The sequence below is a fragment of the Pelobates fuscus genome, chromosome 6, assembly GCF_036172605.1.
Source record: "Pelobates fuscus isolate aPelFus1 chromosome 6, aPelFus1.pri, whole genome shotgun sequence".
NCBI classification, from domain to species: domain Eukaryota; kingdom Metazoa; phylum Chordata; class Amphibia; order Anura; family Pelobatidae; genus Pelobates; species Pelobates fuscus.
Window position 1 is genome coordinate 70,770,161 of NC_086322.1, and position 18,733 is coordinate 70,788,893.

The following is an 18,733-nucleotide window of genomic DNA, read 5'->3' on the forward strand; positions in this document are numbered from 1 at the left end:
CCAGCGCTGACCGGGCCCCCTGACAATCCATCTTCATCGGGTGGACCCCTTGGAGGGCGGCCCCGGCGGTTTCCTGTGACCGCGGTATGTACGCCAGTGGGTAAGTGTATATGATACACTATGGCCTTGATTTAAAAAGTTTTGCAAATGATTCAATACTGTTAGAAAAACTTTCTAAATGATTTATCTACAAACATTCCTATAGATTGTAATAGTGAGTTCTGTAGATAGATCATTTGGAAGGTTTTTCTAACAGTATTGAATCATTTGGAAATCTTATTAAATTGAGGTCTTTATTAGAAGATGAGGTTAAACTTGATGAGGTTAAACTTTAGTACCAGCATGATCTAAAAAAGAGTAATTGTTGATATATTGTCAAAATGATGACTTTAGGAGCAGGAGTTACTATTGATAAATTCAAAGTGTCTCAAATACTCAAGCCCTTGCAGTCTGTTTGGATAGCTCATGTCTTATGTCTCAGTGGAATTAAATATTGGCTCTATAGCTTGGCACAGGAAACTTCTTCCTGAAGACATGCCAGGATTACTTGTGGTTAGAATTACATGAGATTCCAGCAAGTTCAGTAGTTTCAGCTAATCTTTCCAATTTCTCATACCCTTGTGTATAGATTAATAAATACGCCTGAGAGAGAATTTTGCATGTGGATTACAAATATTTGCGTTGTTATTAAAATTATATAATTATTCCCAAATCCATAAGGTCATTTGTTGCTATAAAATAAAACAAACAAATTCACAAATTCGTAAATTCATATTTGAAAAAAAAAAAAAAAATAGGGCCTTTTTGCAAACAGGATTATAGATTTGCAAAGTTGAAATAAACTGATTTGTTATAAAATCATTATCACAACACTCCTGATATATGTTCAGGCCAACTCATAGGTTTTGCACCTCTACCCGTCACAGGTGCCTTATTCCAGGGTCCTGTTTACCTTGCACTGTAGAGAGTCCCAGGAGGAAGGAGTTCCAAAGTAAGTGGGTAAATCTCATAAGAGCAGGCATTAGGTTGCTATAATAATACCTATCAAAAATGGGGTATATTGGCATTGTGGCAGGCTTGTGCAATGTATGATCATGTAACTACAGCCCTATTATGTTTGTCTAAGTTAGGTGTATTAAAAAAACAAAACAGGGGGGCGGAGCCTGACTGCCTAACAGAGCGGAAGCAGGGGACACGAGCTCCTGTATAACGGGCAGGAAAAAGGGCATATTCGGGGGCTAATTAGCCCAAAGACCTACTATGGTGCATCACCCACATCGGGGGTGCACCCCTGAACAAAACAAGACCTTTTTGAGCCCATCGGAGCTGGTAAAGCGGGACACCAAGTGCGGCCTACAGAAACCGGAGCCGGTGAGAGGCGGCCGCTCTCTCTGACACCGGACTACCTAAGCGAATTAGCAAGTCTCCACCCCCCCCCTTATCCCCCCCTTTGGACCGGTGGGGGATATCTCGGTCCCCACTGGACAGGCGGAACAGGCAAGCTGACTGGCCTTTTGGCTACATCGCCTGCAGAAGCGCCGGATTTTACACAAAGTGGCCGCTCAGCAAGGGCCAAAAATGGCGGGCACAAACACCACATCACCCACTCATTGCATCGAAGGCTTCGATCGGCTATGCACGAACCTATAGACAATACTTTGTCATCGTGGAGTGTCCTGCAACCGAAATACCCAGAGTGATCGCCTTATGGATCCGCCCAGTGACTCGCAGACGCCATTACAGATACCCACTACAGGCGTTCAGTAAGGCCATGCAGCCACAAAGGCGCCAAAAATCATCCTGGTGGAATAAAGCGCCAAGCTACCGGGGCTCACGCACTCGCTCCCATACACACAGCAGCTGGACCAACGAGCAACCCCTGCAGCCACACTACCTACCCAAACAAAGAACCTCGGACCAAAGAAGCACATCTCTACACCCAGAGAATATGGCCGAACAACGCATGGCTCTACAAAAGGACGCTTCCACAGAAACACCAAAGAGGGAATTAAACCCAAGGGTTCCACTGAGCAAAGCACTCTGCATGGACACAGCAAGTACATGCTACTGATACCCGAGACAGGCATAGGCTGAGGGCTTCCTTACTTGCAATACACAGCCCCCAACCTGGGCCCAATGTTGTGGTTCACATGCTCTCCCTCCCTGCGACCACAGGCTAAATATAGTACATACTCTGTACCTTTATGTCACCCACTCTAGCGATATTTAGACATCTGCCTGACCACCCAGTGGAACCTTGTTTCACATAGATGGGGATGCAGTAACACATCCTGTCTGTTTTTAACATTTCTGCCTTAGCCGTTTTGCTTCAGACCCTATCTGTCTGCAATGTACCTAAACGTGTGTTTCATAGTGAATACAATATTTTTTTTTTTTTTAATTCTTTATTTTTGTTGTGCATAAAATATAACACAGACAGGTCAGAGGTGCCCCAAGAGCAGTCCTCCGGCTTTTCCCACGCTCAACATGCGGGGCATAAGATGAATAAGCACAGTTTATAATATTTAAAAATAACTCGAGAAACAGACGCTTGTGTAGGTAGCTATTTGGTAAATTTAGGCTAGATCTATGCAACAAACAATATATCTGGTGAAGATAAACTAAAGCATTATGGTTAGGCATGAACAATTCTGGCATGTAACGTTATGCATTGATTAGCAGTAGGTAAATGGTAGCTACATCACGTGTTATAGCTGTGAAGTGCAAAACTAAACAGGCAGTAGATGCAGACATGTAATCATGAAATACAATAAGAGTTCTGGGTTCCCTCGCTTATGCTATAAAAGCACCCCAACACCCCAGTAGCAGGCCGTCAGGCACCTGTACTCCAAGGTGGGATGTTATGCAGGTTCAGTGTCCCCAGTGAGTCCAGAGCTGTTTCATTCAGTCGTTGCTGCCTTGGGTGCTGAAGGCTTGTGAGTCCCCCTGTGATGTGGAGCACTCTTCCGCCGCTTTCTTCTGGCTGTTTGGTGCCTCTTTTCCGTAGTCTGGCTGGTAAGTGTCGATGTGCTGTTGTGGAGGCAGTGCCTGCCAGATCTTCGGAACGGAGTTAGGGTGAGCACTCTGCGCTAGTCGTCTGGGCAGGCCCGAGGGGTCGATCGCTGGGTCTAAGTTGATGGGTCTGTGCCTCGCTGGTCAGCAAGCAACCGCTCCCGCCTTTTTGTCGAGGGTGGGCCTTGGTAGCGCTTGTCCGGCGGTTGCTGGGTTGTTTCATGCAGACGTTCAGTGCCTGCGCCTAATTCAGGAGGGTTACATCTCCTCGGAGGCCTGAAGTGCTCGTGTGAGCCAGCAGGGTCGCGGTGCCGCCATCTTAGATGTGGTCTGGGCTGCGTGTTGGGGACTGATGGGGCCTTGAGAGTTTCGGTCCCAGCCAGGGCCACAGGGCGCATAGGGTGCGGGCCGGGATCACCCCCACCGGCCCAGAGGGGGGGAGACAGGGCCTGGTCCGCCCAGCCGAGGGAGTCTGGCTGGGTGGCATCAGGCAGGATAGTGGGCGGCGGCCATCCGCCTCACTCACCGCCCGAGTAGGCCTCACCCAGAGGACGCGATGCATACCTCCCCGGGGGACTAAAACAGCAGCTGCAAGCCTCTCCCCGGGTCCAATGACTCCATAGGTGCCGGTCCAAAGCGGTAGGTCGATAAGTGGATCCAATAGGTCCATATTTTGTGTTTATTAAGCGAGGTTTGCTGGAGCTGTTGTGCCGTGCGACCGCCCCGCCCCTCCCCTCGTGAATGCAATATTTAAGCATGACATAATATAATGTTTAAGCATGACCTCATATATACTAGTTAAGCATGATACATTACTCAGACTAGCATAGTTACTCTGCAGCTTAACAGTTGACGACCTAATCGGCGGGACGGGACATGTTAGACATGGCATAACGCATTACTAATTAAGCAAGGTAGCATTGCAGTCTCACTGTTGTTGTTCAATGTGCATGTTAATACAATATTTAAGCGTGACATTATATGTTTAAGCATGACCTCATATATACTAGTTAAACATAATGCATTTCTCAGACTAGCATAGTTACACTGCATCCTCACAGTTGCCGACCTAATCGACAGGACATGTTGGACATGACCTAACATATTACAAATTCAGCAAGATAGTATTGCAGTCTCACTGTTGTTGTTGAATTTTTTTACTGACCTAATCGACAAGATATAAGTAATCAAACTTGTATGCAACGAATTGTATTAATAGTTACTAAATAACACAAAAAATTGTGCTTGTTTCTCTTAAACCCCAATGTAACCTATAAATGTAAAACACTGGAGGATTGCTTTTGGGGTACCTCACAAGCGACTGTTACTTATCTATGCACTAAAAAAATAAAGAATAAAAAAACAAAACAAAAAAAAAACTATTGGATTTTGTTAGGTTTGAAGTTAGTGTTTAGTTGGTGTTTAGTGAATGAGTACAATGGATCTCGTATGTTACATTTACAATGTATGAAGAGTTAGAAAATGTGTTCTGTACTTTTTGAACATTGTTTATTATTGAACTGTATTTGTTTCAAATATTTGTTATTTTTTAACAACATACACGTGTTGCTCTTATTAAAAAAACACTCTTTAGTATATCACACATTGCATAATGATACATTAATATACGACTAAACATTTTTATGATAACCTTGCAATGTTACCCAAAAGTTTATATCTGCTCTCTCCATCATCAGTTATTGTGTTTAGTCGTGATCAGTGTGTGATGTATGTTGAATATGTGGTACATGTTATGGGAGTTTTGGATGGGCGTGTGCTATGTGTAATTGTGTAATATGTTGGCTGTGTGTGTGATGTGCATGTGTTGGCAATGTGTGATATGTGTGATGGGAGTGTTGTCTTTGTGTAATATGTGATATGTGTTTTCTGGCTGTGTGTGACGTGCGTGTGTTAAGTGTTTGTGTGATATGAGTGATGTGTGTGACTGAAAGCTTGTCCAGTCACACATATCCTACACAGCCAACATACAAATCACACATAGCCAATTGCCAAGTCAGGATGCTCTCATAGCAATGCCCCATAGCATTAATAGTGAAGCCATATCCTAAGTACCAGCGAATGCAACAACTCAAGCTATACTTTCAGTGATAAAATGCAGAGTCAGGATGTGTTACGCTACTAGGGGTGATTTGGGTTGGAACTCAACTGCAGCTTGTAAACTCCCTAATTACAATAGTGAAGAAATGGAGAATCCTTAAGTATCAATACTGTAGCTTTAAGAAAAGAGAGAATCACTGGTAACTTGATTCAACCAAAGTTTTAATAAGTGTTAAACTTAAATGAATTGCATTTAGGCAATAATCCAATAAGAAGAAGTGCAAGTAATCAACACACAAAGTTCATTATTAAGCATCTCTTCAGAGATGCATTAAGTAACATTAGTTCATGAGAATAATCTTCAATAGGAACAATAATCAAGTAGCTGAGGATATTTGCAAAGCAAGAACAGTTCATAGTGAATAAGCATGATGGGAGTTGTCCTTCATGAGATTAGTAACTTGTAGCAATGTAGATTTGAGTAAGCAAGCATTAGTTCATTAATAAGTGATATTGCAGAAATAGCTGAAAGATATACTTAAGGTAAATATGGGTAGTCCTCCAATAGTCCAGAAATATGGTCCATTTGTAAAGTAGCAACGTATCCGTTCTCCAGTAATCCTTAATGGCGTGCAGCAATCCTTGCATTTGCTCAAAGGCTGGAAGGGCTTGTCTGAGCTTGTGGAGAGGTAAGTCTGGTGGAAGCAGTTCCCAGTAGCTGAGCCTGTGGAGCCCACAGAGGCAGCTCACACGTTAGCTCAAACAATCAATCACCAAGCACCCTCCCTCTGGCCCAGTCTCCCTAAATACTGTCAGAGCTGTGTCAGAGGGGGGCGGGGTCCGGCTCCTCACAGCTGAGTGCCAAACCCGGAAGTGTTACTCCATGACAGGATGCCAGCAAGGATAGGTGTTTTAATGACCTTGGCTGCTAGTGAACATGGCTGGCACTGTCCTTGGGATACTCAGAGTGCCAGGGAATAATTACCCACCGCTCTTTCTGCCTCATCCTTTCGCAGGTTTTCAAGTGCAGAGACCTGCGGGGACAGACATGTAGCTAGTCCAGAGACGGGAATCTGCCGCATTCTCACGCGCCCTCTTATGACACCAGGCACCAGATGTTCACGTCTGAAAGCACTTTTTGCAGCTCCAGGGATGCATTTTCACTTAATTAAAATAGTGGTATATCAAATAAAAAGTACATTGTGCTTTTGATGGGGTGCAGCAGTATCGAAGGATACTGCGCCTCCCCTGCCGGTGCACCCTCCATGACCCACTCCTCTGTCCCGATATATCTATACACACAGTATTTTCACCACTGAAATTTTCACATTTGGCTTTATTCTTACCATTCAGAAGATACACAATACTCATTTAATTTAGTTAACCTCTTTGTAAAAGCAAACTGAAGAATGACGTATAAAACAGCAACTAAATTAATGACAGCTATTATTAAAGAATTGGCACATCACATCACAGGTAAAATAGTAGGACCCAAGAGGTGATAGATTTTCTATACATACCATGGAAAATTGTCCTTAAATGAAAATTGTCAATTTGTATGGTTTTATTTTTTATATTGCATGTAATAAACCCTTACTATATATTATTTTATATAGAATACACATACATTCATACTTTGGTTTGGTGTGTCTGCTGGTTTATCCATGCTCTGTTGGGACAGCCATTTTGTTAATGTTTTTAATGTCTCACAGTACATTCCTCAATTTCAACTTAGGGTAAGTCTAAGATGAAGCAAAGCTCACTTCAATGCTAGCATTGACCATGACCATGTAACTAATTACTAAATTCAAAAGCTATGTTGACACCAAGCTAAGAATGAGCTTAGATAGCCAAAGCTGTGTTTGGTTGTAAACATCTCTCATCAAGATTTATTATTATTATCATTATGATCATCATCATTTGTGTAGTGCTAACATATTTCACAAAGCTTTACAATGATACATTGGGGATCTTAAACAACAAAGCTGATACATACATGCATGCAAAGTAGTGCTGAGAATGAAGAGGTGAAGAAGGCCCTGCTCAACCATGCTCACAAACGAAAATGTTGTGATTCGTGATTCAGAGTTCCATCTACGGAACCAAAAAAAAAGAGATGACTGACGGGAAAAAAAAAGATGATTATTGACTAGGGGACAGTCACTAAATGTTGACTTTATTCATAGGTCAAGTGAGAAGTGACCAATAGAGGGAACAAAAAGAGGGGAACAGTTACATAAAATCCAGATTTACATATTATATTTACTAAATGTATATAGCTATATAAATATTCTGCTGGTTTTTTACTCCTTCTCCTTTTATCTCTAGTGCTTACATTTTCTGATTTGATTTATGAACCAAATGTTGATGAAATGAAAAATATATACATAATATTTATATATTTATTTTATGACAATCAATTTTTATTTACGGGCCAGCAAAGATTCACAAGCTACACTAAGCCATACAGAGCAGGAAATACATCAAACAGCAGCATACACACAAATATTATGTACTGAAAAAAGTACTGCACCATAAGACTCAGTGACTCATAGATTAACAAAAGTAGGCTAGCAACAATATGTTATACTAAGCAGAGGGACCAGTAGCTATTAACTTGCAATAAAAAGTAGTGTCTTGATACTTAACTGCTGGTGAATGTGGGAGAGTGGTTGCTCAGGAGATAATGGCTATAGAGGAAGGAGGAGATCCTCCAGACATGCCTAGAACTCATCCTAATGGACAGTGACAAAAATTAGATGTATACGTAATGCAACTGAAAATTTAAAATAAACTGAAGATAGATGAATAGCCTTTTAGCAGGGTAGAATGACTGCATTTCATCCACATTTCAGATCAGCGTGCCGTGGATCCCAGTGGTTGGTGGGGGCCTTTGTTGACGTTGTGGGCCAAGGGAGTACCAAAACTTAAGGCAGTTGCCCCTGAAATATCCAAGACCTGCCAATGTTTGCTGCCATGGCTGGCACTCAACTTGTAACCCAGACCTCAACAGTAATTAATACTTTTTTCTCTCAGGAGCTTGGTGATGGATCTGAACTGTTGCCTCTTTTGTAGCAATAGTGGAGTGAGAAAAGTCCCCAATGACAGGTTACAGTTCTCAGAGAACTGTAGGAGAGGCTTGAGCTGCAATCATAACTGTGGCCTTGTCCACCTCCGTGCGGAACCTCACCAGCAGATCCCGAGTAACATCAGTTGGTGTCATGATCCTATGCAGGTCAGATAGGAGACTTTGGCCAGGGTTGTTATTTGAGACTTTATTGGTGCTTTTAGACATATTATGAAACTTAAAAAAAACAGAATTAAGGCAACATGCCACAAAACAGGATACTTGTAAATAATAAAGAAAGGCTGTGATCTTCAGGTAGGGTTGAAACAAAGGCAGGTTGGTAACAAAGACAGGCTGGTTACAGTGGCAGGCTGGTTACAGTGGCAGGCTGGTTACAGTGGAAGGCTGATAACAGAGGCAGGTTTGTAACACAGGAGGCTGGTAACAGAGGCAGAGGTCAAAATCATACGTAAGAGTTTAGCAGGTTTGAAGGTAAGTCTGGAGCAGGTTGGTATGGAGCAGGGATGAGGGTAAGTCTGGAGCAGGTTCACATGAGCCAGGAACTGAAGTCTTTCAGGCAAATCACCAGCTTCAATGTAAAGGCCACTTGGTTTATTGGGTGTGGCCTTTTATAGCAGACTTGATTTTAGGTTATCCAGGTGAGAGTCTGAGATGACTAGTGGCTAGAGAGGCCACTAGAGGCAAAATTCAGGTACTGTATTTAAAAGGACAGTATTAAACAAAAAAAGTATTTCTTGTCAGTATAGGAACCTGACAGTTGGGTCTCAACTGCTTATTTGCTTAGCTTTAGTGAGGGTCAGTAAGAAAGTAACGGGCCTCATATGAAAATGTGGTATCTCCTCCTGGGGAAGACTTTCAAGCAAGCCTCGTATCGGGACATTCCGCCGTTGATGCTGGTCTTTCATAAGCTCAAATTTTGCCTCGTATACATTTTGCTGGCTTTGTAGTTGTGCAAGAGCAGTAGCCATATCCTGCTATCTGCCCCTAATATCTCCTGCATCCTCCTCAACCACTTGTATGCAGTCTGAAAGCATGACTATCTCCTCTCTTGCCATAAAAATGTCTGCTGCAAATATTGCTTTTATGTCACAAAGAAGTGCTTGCAACTTATCATACATTTCCAACAAGCCACAGGCAATGCTTGGAAGTCATCCAAGGAGTATAGGACATCTGCCCCTGAAGTAGCTGTCTGTGTGCAGCCTGCAGCTTCAGCTGAAAGAGGCCTGGGCTGTGGTGTGTGTAGCCTGGCTCACAAGTCCCTATAGGGAGGAGAAGCTGCTGCTGAAATCAAGCCTGACCTGACCACAGATGTTGGTGTATCTTCCACAATGCTGTCCTCCGAGAAAGCCATTGATGGCTCTTGAGGGTCGCCATCTTGGGAACACATGGCCCAGGAGCCTGGCGGCATTACTTCCCTATATAAGGGGATTTTTGATGTGGGGTGCTTCTCAAGGCCCTGGTATTGCACCCCATCACTGCTCAGAAGTTCCTGGAGGGCTAACATTCCTGTTGGGTCCTAAAACATGGAGTAAAAATACTATAAACAGGGCTATTTATCCAGAGCAACTGCAACGTGAGTCTGCTTTGTTTGATCACTGGATTGGCCCCCTTCACATGTATATATTTAAAGTAAGTATATATTTTGCAGTACTCTGTCTGGTCCATTTTTACCCCTTTTTTTGGGGTTTGTGTGAATTGTTTTCTCTAATATTTTGTATGTTCGATTTACAAATGAGCTGAACCACCACATGGATCGGACTTCCCAAACTAAATTTTATTTTCTGACAAAGTCTGACAAAGTCATTAGGCCAAACTCAATTTTACCTCCATTCATAAGTCTAGTTTAAACCATTACTTTATCCTACAGCTAGGGAATTTGTGAATAAACCTGTGGAACATTTTGACCCTTTTCAAAAGTGTCTGCGTTTTAAGCAGCAACACCATGTTTTTGAGCTGAATTGAGGCATCACAGTTTGATTGGCGCTGGGCATTCACTGTGCTTGACTAAGTTACCAGCAGAATTCACCAGCTTCATTTAACACAATTCAATGATTTTAATTTGTCTGTTACAGTTCAAATTCAGAAAATGCAAAATGAGCATTTTGTGTAAATGGCAACTATACAAAATGACAGCAGAGGTAGCAGCCAACATCTTCCATTGCAATTGATCTGAGCTATTTTGCTTTGCATAGCAATGACCATTGACTTCTTGGGGAATCATTTTGAAAATGTACAGACCAACTCTCTGTTTATATTTTTGAAAAATAAGGGATCTCATTAGGTGAATCCAACGTTAGCAACATTTAAAAACATTTTTTGAAATATACATAAAAATTAGTTTTAACAAGACCACTAAAACATATTTTAGCAATGCAGTCAACTAACATAAATTGCTATATCAATATAACTACATACTGCATAGAGATTAATTTGGAGTTTCCAACGTTTATATTTTGAAATCAAATTAACTGAAAAGAAAATTAAGTGTCAAGATTTTGTTTGGTATACCATTGGGCATGATGCACTGTAGCTTAGTCAAAGAATGTAAACTTTCCGATCTCATCACGATTACCTCCAAATAGGAGGTAGCGCATAGCACATAGCACATAGCACATAGCACAACTCTATCATCTAGTGAACAGATATCAGATAAGCCAATAAATAGTATATTTTGGAAGATTTTGTTTGTAGCCCTCTAGATCTATGAGACTTCAATTTATCAACGTGGCTACCTCGTGGAAGTCAATCTCTAGCCTATAGACATATAGTAGTAGATTTATGAAAGATAAGTTTTGTTTTTGTAAAAAAAAAATAAGAATTTATGCTATGTTCTTCTCTTGGGCTGCATCCTTAAGAGGTGAGATATTTTAGACACTTTGATGAATCGGCCCTATAGAATAACATTGCTTGAAATTTCACTTTTCTTGCTTTAGAAAAACAAAATCACTCATTGATTAATTAAGCTGCTCCTAAGAGTTTATGCATTAGAAGGGATAAATGATGAGAATCTCTGATGTGTGTTCGTCAACTTCAAGAACTCACAGAAAATCTACATTCCAAGATGTCACACAGTACATTTTATTTGCAAACTTTATCTCTAATGAAAAATGTAAGTTTTAGCTTTTATTTATCTTCATTTATGAGTGTATCATTAATTGATTCAGTAAAACACCTTCAACAAGAATACTAAGGATTAATGATTATAAAAGTATATCCATAAAGGTAAAATATTTTTTTTATATATCCATATTATAAATGTATGAAAATATTATTAATAATATGATAAACTTTGTTTTATAATGCTGGATCAACTTTTTTTAAATGGACCTGTAGCATATGACAACTTTACTTTAATAAAGTGCTCATAAAAAACACCTATGTGTCATGTTAATATTTTTTTAAACCTGTTCTAGATATTTTGAATAATAGATTTCAATGTATCTGGGAAACAGCTCATTATGCAAAGGAATAAATAAGGTACAGAGCTCGCCCCTCTGGATTTCCTTGCCAGCTATAAAACAAGTTGCAAAGATTTATATAGATACAAACTCTGGAAGAGAGATCTGGTGGAAGCTGGTAAAATAATATCTTAACTCCTTTCCTACGGAATTCTTTTGTGTTCTAGAATATAAGCGTGACATTTATTTGAAACATGGGTTCTGCAGGCAGTACATAGATTTATGTCAAAACAGCAATTTGTGTACTGACTACCAGTGATCTTAAAAAATATACGATTTTGTACAGGAACAGGTTTTCTTTATATTTGTTTATTTTTTGCAGGAGAGTGTGTGAAATGTGACAAGGATTATATGATGGAAGGCCATGTTCTGTAACACTTTTTTAAGATTTCTTAAACATTTTCAAAAACAAACAATTATGTCAAAACAGCACAATGTGTGCAGGTTGTGGGTATGAATAACACTTGGGTACATAGATACTTGTCTAAAAGTATATGATCTGGTATGGTCCCTTTGGTGTTTTTCAAGTGATAAATTTGTATATTTAGTGCTATGAAAGTGTCTTTCATGATTTAAAAATGTGTCCATGTCATCTTAAAGATCTCGATGATTCAGCAGAGGATAGTCTTGTTTTCTATAGAAGCCTGAATCTCTGAATGACATCCTGCAGAGCAATCTTGTTTTCTAAATTTTAAGATTATGCACCCTTCCGTTCAAGTTGTCATCTCAATTGCTTTCTGTAATTTCCTATTGTTTCCAACACATTTCCCTGCTACATAGTGCAGTCGTTTGTTGCATTTAACAGCCTTAGCCGGTGTATAGCACTGCAATTTGTTGCTTCCAACACATTTTCCGGCTGTACAACACAATATTGTCTTCCTTCAAACACTCTCCCATACTGGAAATCCACGTTTTCACACTGGATCCTCCGATCTTTACCTTTACTGTTTACAGACACCTAACAGAATAAGGATTTATTGTATTTGAGCAAATTTCACTTTTAATGTCTAGCTTTGCTCTGTAACAGAGATCTGCAATTAGCGCTGGTAATACTCCATTAGGGACCTTTATTAAAGTGTTGCGGTCTGACAACTTGGGCAGTCAACAGGAAGACTCCATTGCTGATCATTTCTCTTTTTCAACTTTGCACCACTTTTCAGATCATTAATTTTTTATAGATTTTGCCTCATATTTCTGTTTGTAAAGGAATTCTCTGGGCTAACTTCATCCTAAAAACTTTATAATGCCTTCATCTCATTGGGTATCATCTTATCTTCAAGGGTTAAACCATTTTCAGATTCTTGGATCATGAGGTTGACTCCCCAGGTGCTAAGCAGCTCTACTTCCTGTTTCCACCTCTAGATGCTGTACATGCAAGGGAGGATTGCCTTGGTGGCTGGTGATAGGTTTGGAGAATCAATTGACAGCCCCAGCCTTTAACAACACACATTATTGCTAACAATGGTTGGCCAATGATAGGCTGATTGGTCCAGGCACATCGTCCTTGTCTGTGTGGCGGCCAGACTGAAGAGGCAGAGCTGTTAAATGACAGGGCACCAAACTTCAACATTCAACAATGGTTTAATCACTGAAGGTAAGACAGTGGCCAATCGCTCATGCCACCATAACAACTTCTTAGATGTGATATGAGGCAGACTTGCTTTTCTATCACTTATTCTCAACTGTTTTATCTTCGAAAAATAATGGAATGCATAAGATGCTCAGTGATCATCTGCACAAAAACATCTCACCTGCATGTTTTTGTTTGTTCTCCTTACTGTAACAAGTGCTGGATGTTGTGTTTGACTATGTGCATGTCTCACTTGGTATGACCTATTGGCTTGACACAATAAGCAAAGTCAAAATGAAAGGGAAAGGGGAAAAAAGCACATTTTAGAAATCAATTAATTTTATCCTTAAACCACTTGTGAACAGAACTTACATTAATCATTTTAATTTACTAAGGAATTTATAATGACTAATGCATACCATCATCCACAAAAAAAAAAAGTTATTAAAGTGTACTCTGTTTGAGAGTGTGATTTAATGATTTAAACATTCTGTTGCTAAATGAATGAAAAATATTTACTAAAATTCTCCAGTGTACTTGTAGGTTATTCACGGAAATAAACTTGCTAATGCTTGTGTAATTTTATCTGAGTTCAGATAAATTATCCCATCTCTGCTGATTTAATGCATGATTACTGAACCCGTAGATTTACAGATGTAAGCTGTGCTACTCAGTTCAATAGCATCACAACATGCAGCAGCACATCCACGCCATCTGTGTGGTCCAGAAAGAAACGAAAAACCATTTACTTTACAAAACATTCATTGTGTTACTGAAGATGTCATAAATGGCAGATTTAGTGTGCGCAGTTGATGCCATGTACGACAGAATGAAATGTTATCCATGAAAGTCCAGCAGATGGGGAAAAAAAATATGAAATATGACCATCATGAAACCAACTATTTTTTTTTTTTTTAACAATTGAGTTATTTTGTGTTATGGCTTGTAATATAAGCAGTTGTGTTTTTTTTTGTTTGTTTTTTATCATTTTAGAGGTATGGATTTTTTGACTGCTATTGCAGTAAATATAATTTCACAGCAGCCTTTTGCAAAATCCCTCCATAGTAATAAAGGGATTGAAAGCCTCTCTCACTGGTGGTGAACTGTCAGATCACAATACATGTCCAATATACAGGACAGTTGTCTAACGAGAGGCCAGCAAGACACATCTGGTCCAAAAAAGGCTTTTTTTTCACTATAGCCCCAGGCTGCTTCATAACTCCACAGTATTTCTCATATAACAATACTGTTTTAAAGGGCTGATTGAATCCACCAGCACAGGAATCATAAATATCCAGAGCAGAACCCATAAATCACCAGTGGTCACCAAGTGGTATTGGGGTACCATCTCGTATAAACATTATTTTTTAACGGGAGAGAGAATGAGTTCAGGGAATGAAGAACACTGAGGAAATAAATTATGTAATATAATATGACAAGTTTTGGGGATAACTAAACAGCCCCATGTTTAGGGTTAATTACAATCTCGTGTTTGATAATTATTGACATGTGAGCAGCTACTGATGTGCCGTTTACAATGTCTAAGCGATCATAATCCCACAGCTCTGAAACTTTCAAAAACTTTCAAAAACACAGATTTTAATGAAACTATTAAACACGGTGCAAATTCAAGGCCAGAAAGAACTTGAAAGAGTATACGAAGACACATTTCTAACAGTAAACCAATACTCCAAAATATTTCTTAGTGCATGAGAAGAACAAAGAAACGTTAATGGTCTTATGATTTGAAATGAAGGGACGACACAATAACTTAACTAGTAAATTGAAAGGCTTTAGTTTGTAATATCTTGGATATACTGTGACATTTGATCTCATAAACAGAGTTGCGAGCTTGGACAGAATTTAACATAAATAAGACAAATGAGTAGTATAATAGAATTCTCACTCTAAAAGACAAATAGATATATACACTATTTACAGTAAAACCCCTTGATATCGACATTTGGTTGTTTTTTAGAATGCACAATTCTGTTTTATGTTTACACTTTCTCTCTTTTTTACCATAAACCTGGCCACTGCCCATTCTAAGCTACTTTAATAAGTCATTTCTGTCTTAAGATTCCTGACCTATATTTGTAAGTTGGGTAGTGTAGCCATGACAGTAATGTTCATATAGAACCACAAAAGCGCCATATTTTTATTATGAGACCTTCAATATCAGCCGTCATCAGATTAATGAGTATTTCTCAGTTTCAACTTAAGAATCTTTAACTTTGTCAGTAATACCAGCAGTGAATTTGATGATTGCTCTGAAACCTATAACAAGATCCTGGGCGAAATTCGGAAAGTGTAATAATCGACTGGTTTCCATCATTGGATTATGATAAAGAACAGTTTTTGTTTTTTGAATATGGGAAACAAAACATTGAGGAAAGTTGAGTCTAAGAGGGCTCGCACTGCTTGCTTTAAAAAGAAAATATAATTGACAGAACTGCCAGCTGTCTGTGGATACTTGAAACATTAGAAGTAACTTAGCACTGAATGAGTGGTAACATTTTAAAAGGATGCAATTAATATTAACCCCATAAAAATATGACGTGGCTTGGTCTTCATGATATAATGTAACAAAGGTTTTTTTAAGAGTAATAACAGTAATAATTGCACATGACTAATCAACTTACCTTTCTTTTCAGAATAGGAAGAAACAGAGTGTCCCAGGGAGGAACTATTGGTGTGCACAAGTGAACCTGAAAAAGGGGGAAACCCTTACTTGTAACAACTAAAGAGATGCATAAATGTCCAGAGGATAGAATTCAATGGGCACAAAGAGGTTCATTATAAAAATATAGAACTGGTATAATATAGAAATATAGATACATTTTATTAAATATTCAAAGACAAGGCATATACAATATTATATTATGTTATTTATTATTATTTCATATTTTATATATTTGATATGTCTTGTCTTTGAATATTTAATGAAATGTATCTATATTTCTATATTATACCAGTTCTATATTTTTCAAGAAACCTTTTTGTGCCCATTGGATTTTCTATCCTCTGGACATTTATGCATCTTTTTTTCAGAATAGGCAACTTTTTAAAGATAATTTCTATGTGGGTTTTGAACTGTGTAGAAACATGATTTGTCTCTAATATAATGTTATTGGAAACATCTCTATGAAACACCTGAGCAATTAAATGATCCTAGGCAAATTAACTCATATCTGATAACAACAATGCATTGCCTGTTCGTGTTAGGGGCCTTGAAAGGGATATAACAGGTGTATCTCTGGCAAACATTAAAAGGAGATTTTAATTTTAGCAATCTAAATATGTAATTACAAAAACATTTCAATTACATGGGCTAATTATATTTGCAGTCTTAATGGTAATTGCAGTCCTAGGATTGAGGAACCAGTAATTTCACTACAAAAGTAACTATCCTCATAACTGATGTGATAAGAGAACTGGATCTGGTCACTAAAACTAGAGTTAAAATGCAGAGAAAGGCAGTTAAATTTGAGAGCATTTCAGATGAACTCATAAGCAATGCTTAGTCCATATAATCAAATAAAATATTATATTATATTATACAATTTAATATACTCAACTAACTTTTCTTCTGTCTATGTACGCCCCATCTCCTGCTAGATTGTAATCTCACTAAAAAACAAACCCATCATTCTTCTGTATCTGTCACGTCCCCCACACCTCCATACAGCGTGGCCTCATCTGATCGATGTGGTCACACTGTTAAAAATAATAGAAATTTATCTAAGACAAATCAGCTTGCCATTCAACACCCTCATGGAGCAATTTCCGAACGGTGCAACGTTCTAATGAACGCTGGCCGCTGAGGTCCCAAGCAACTATGTAGCCCCGCTTCTGTCCTTAACAAAGATGGCACCGACGTGCTTGTGACGTCACGAAAACTGTGCGCATGCTCGTTTTGGAGTCAAAGGCTATGTACAACCAATCAAAATAGTATTTGGCCAGTGCCATGTCGTGGTTTCCACTAGTTGGTTAACAGAGAGTGCGTTCCTATTCTAGTTCTTTTTGGTCTTTAACTTTGGCTTGTTTTTTGACTTCCCCATATATCTGGTATCCTTGACTTTTGGCTTGTTTCCTCTTTGTGTCTCTTTCTGTGTCCCTGACATCAGCTAGTATTTTGACCATTCTTTATTTAAGTTAAGTCCGGCCATTCTAAGGCCCGGTATACATTATCTTTGTACATTGTGTATTACATAGTTCTGCGTGTTGGGTCATATAGTAATCATGACAGTGTCAGCATGTAGCTACATTTGTAAATACCCACCAAGAGTCCCTATTTAGGAGGAAGCCCTATTCTTGGCCAAAATCCCTCGGTTCCTCCTGTCTATCCTATTGTTACTGTTTTTTAGGAGCTCCATGTTGTTGGTGTGTCTGAGTACATAAAAGAGCTCCACAGCAATACTTTTCACAGTGATGTGTCTTTAAACTGCAATAATGTGTTTAGAAAATCAGTCTTTGAAACTCTGAGATAGTTCAGTGGGCTAATGCATCATTAATGGAATCTGTTCAACCCTTGGGGGTGTCAGAGTCAAACAAAATGAGATTAAATTGGGTAAAAATAACATTCCTGGTCATACCCCGCTCAATAGAATTAAAGTTTCCCCAATCTACCATTTAAAATGTTGGGAGGTATGTTATAATTGTGTAATATCTGTTAAATGTCAGTCTGTCTGTATGCCTTTTGTATTTTACAGTGCTACATTATCTATTAGTGCCCTATAAAAATAAATTATATGAGCAGAAATTACATCTATACTTATTTTAATCAAGGGCACAGTGAAGATTGTATAAAACTACTTAGCTTGAACTTGTTTAGGAACTAATAAACATCAAATTAAATTATGTATAAATTATAAGGAAAACAAATCTCACTTTTTTTATAACAGTTACTAAATACATAATTGTTTTATTTTATTGGTGCATAACAGAAAGCAGGTACAACGTGTTCAAGCGGAATTTATACAAAGGATCATTTCCTTTGGGATCTGCTTAAATATTTATTTTGGAGCTACCAATGGTGTTTCACACTCACTTAGAAGTTAGCACTAAACCAGTTGTATAGTTTGGCTAATCCAATGGAAGTCCACAGAAATTGATGACCGGATATTTTGACACAAGTATGGGAAACATTAGAGAAAACATGACCAGCCTTGCCTCAAGTGTTTTTAAAAAAATATGACTTTCCCTTTAAATAAGGAATGTTTTTAGCAATCAATAAGACTGCAAGCTCTTCAGTCAAGATACAAACCGCTCCTGTGATATATGCCGCAATATTTTCCGAGCTGTACTTTGTATACTCTGATTCCAACCGTTGAAAGGTCACAGTTATTCCTGACATACAGAAAGCAACTGCGAGAAGAAAAAAAACTGACATTTACAAAATATCATAATGACAGATAGACCTAAGTTTGCCATGACCCGTAACGGCTAGTTTAGCACATGCGCCTGTAAGCCTTGATTTTTTTTTTGTTCACACGTCTTTTTTTTTTTAGTTTCTTTCAAGTCTTCTGGTTCCCAGCCAACACCGAT